Below are 3130 nucleotides of genomic sequence, written 5' to 3'. Positions count from 1 at the left end.
GGTGGCTCACACTTTCTGTAGCCCCAGTTCCAGGAGATCTGATGCTGTCCTCTGACTTCTGCAGGCACCAGGTACCAGACACACATGTGGTACACGGACATGTATGTGGACCAAACACCCATGCACGTAATTTTTTAATGAAGAAAGAATGGCATAGAATTATACTATATTTATATAGTTAAGACATTCCCTTTTCATGTCCACGGTCTCCAACGGTGTGTCTCATATTCTTTGTTTTCTTTCCTTGCTGTGGTCTTGAGAGTAGGCACAGAGCAAGCAGTGGCTATGACAGCAAGCACACTTCGATTCATCGTTCAGTGGCCCATGGTCAAGGTCCTGCAGGCCTTCTGGGGCGTAGGAAACTCAGCCCTGTGTTATTTCATAATCAGGGCGCTTGAAACACAAAGGATTCCAAAGCCCCGCCCGCTTGGTCTATGCTCTCAGCTGCAGAGAGTGTCTCAGAATATATCTCTGGCTCCAGTGTTTGGCCTAAACCTGCTGTTTGTCTGATGTTAGGGCATGAGCTGAGGCCTGCCTCACCTTCCCGACCTTCCCAGCTCTCTTGACCCTGGATGTGACTTTAAAAGCCCCCGAACACCAAGAGTCAGCTTAGCAGCCTGTTTCTACTGTCCTATCCCCCTTCTGAAACACAGCTGAATGCTTCAGATGCCTCCTGGAGGAGATATTCTTCCACCCACGCTTAGGTTAAAAATTCTGTCAGCAGTAGAAGAAACACCTAACTTAACAGTTTCAAGGGCCCTAAAGCAAAATTACTGTCTGAGAGATGTTCATTTTAGGGGTCAGAACAGTTGTTAGGGATGTTCAAAGGGTCTGCACAGGCAGGCAAGTTGAGATATCGAGGAAAACAATGCTAAAACGAATCTTTAAAAGTAAAACAACCCCAGCACTTGGGAGGCAGACGCAGGAGGACTTCTCAGTTCCAGGCCAGCCTGGTCTACAGAGTGAGTTCCAGGACAGCCAGGGCTACACAGAGAAACCCTGTCTCAAAAAACAAAACAAAAAAGGTAAAAAATTATCCAGACACAGTAAATAACAGGAAAGGCGTGTAGAAATGGAGACAGTGTTGCAGAGCACGAGAAGCCTGGAGAAGGTTTTCTTGTAATCATTAGCTGGAAGTGAAATGGTGTTGACTTTTTATATAGACTATGACATTAAACCTTTATAATGTGAGCGACGCCTAGGGTTGAGGTGTGGATCACTCTAAGTGTGTGTGAAGCTCTGGGTTTAGATCCAGCAACATATGCACACATCCACACACACACACACACACACACACACACACACACACCTCTACACATACACACACACTCACATACACACCTACACAAACACATACCACACCACACACACACACACACATCTACACACACACATCTACACACACACATCTACATACACATATCTACACACACACATGCATACATACATACACACACTCTCTCACACCCACACACATCTACACACATATCTACACACACACATACACACACGATTACCAGCCAGCCATGATAGCATAGGCTTTTAATTCCAGCACTCTGAAGGCAGAGGCAAGCAGGTCTCTGCGTGCTAGGAGAGCCTGGACTACATACGGAGTTCTAGGCTAGCCAGGGATACACAGTCAAACCCCACCTCATTCATAAATAAATAAATAAGACTACTATGCTCTAAAATTTCTAAGTGTTGAATATTTAGGGTAAATCTTCATGTGGTATATTATAGCCAGCACTTTATCTTGTGAGGAATATTTACCAAGTCTGATATTGGCTTTAATAATTAGGCATCATCCAAAACATTTGTTCACTGGTGCTGTAAAGCAAGGGTAAGATTTACATCTCCCTTAAAACTATATGATACCGTGAAGACAGAAAAAAAAGTAATTGTTCAAATATAAAATGGGATGAACTCAACTATAAATCACACAGTCCGCAAGGAAAGGACACCGGGTCAGAGACAGCCACAGGTGAGAATAAGCTGCCATTGGAAAAAAGGGGGGCGGGGTATGGTCAGCCTGTGAGACTGCTCAGCAGTCTGTGCCTAAGCTAAAGCTCGCATCTCATCCAAGACCATGCATAAGGGTGCAAGGTGAGAACCAACTCCACGAAGATGTTCTCTGACCTCCACATGTAGGCTGGGGCACATGTGGGGCCTCTTCCTAGCACGTGTATACGTACGACATTCAATCAATAAGATAACAAACACAAAACCCAAACCATCCCACAGCTGGCTGAAAGGCTCTCGGTCACCTTTTTAAGACGGTGAGGCAGGTTCCGATCATCTGCAGGGTCACGTCAGTCACTAAGGACTATGCATAAGTGAGGACTACCTCTGCTGATTCTCTGGAGGGGACTTCTGCCCAAGACACTGACAACCATGAGCCTGGGTTCTGGGTTAACAAAATATGGAGGACCTGAAAATTAGCATTGGCTACTAAACTACACACACTTGCATGCACACACATACACGGGGGAGAGACACAAAGAGAGAGAATGAGAGAGAAGAGGAAGAATAGGAACAGACAAATAGAGAGTTGACTACTATTATTTTAAAGTTCTAAAACTTGAATAAATTTTCAGATGGTGTATTATAGCCCAGACATTTATTTCGTGAGACATATTTATCTTATGTCAATATCTGGATGTGACATCAAATGCCCATTGCCCCAGATATCTTGGAGGTTGAGGCAGGAGGAACACCTGAGACAGGAGTTCAAGGCCAGTGTGGGCAATATTATATGACCCCCACCCAAGAAACAGAACCAAAAAAAATATATGTATATATATACATATATACATAAACACACACATATATACATTTGTGTGTATATATATTTATACATATACATATACAGAGAAAGAGAGAGAGAGAAATGTAACAGCCAGCCAGTCAACCAACCAAAGAAATCACTTGGCTCTAATTGAAGTGACAGGTAGGTAGTGACAACACTGGGTGACTCTGGGCCATCTTTCTCACCAAGATCTCACTAAACTGGGTCATGTGATGTTATCAGCAGACAAGCCAGAACTAACAGGGTCAATTAGTCATACTCATGGAAATGTTAGTCGTAAAAAAGTCTATTTCTAGCGTCCTCATCATCAGGTTAAAAAGTGGT

This window comes from Mastomys coucha, unplaced genomic scaffold (assembly GCF_008632895.1).
Source record: "Mastomys coucha isolate ucsf_1 unplaced genomic scaffold, UCSF_Mcou_1 pScaffold18, whole genome shotgun sequence".
NCBI classification, from domain to species: domain Eukaryota; kingdom Metazoa; phylum Chordata; class Mammalia; order Rodentia; family Muridae; genus Mastomys; species Mastomys coucha.
Note: the sequence above shows the minus strand (reverse complement) of the source record.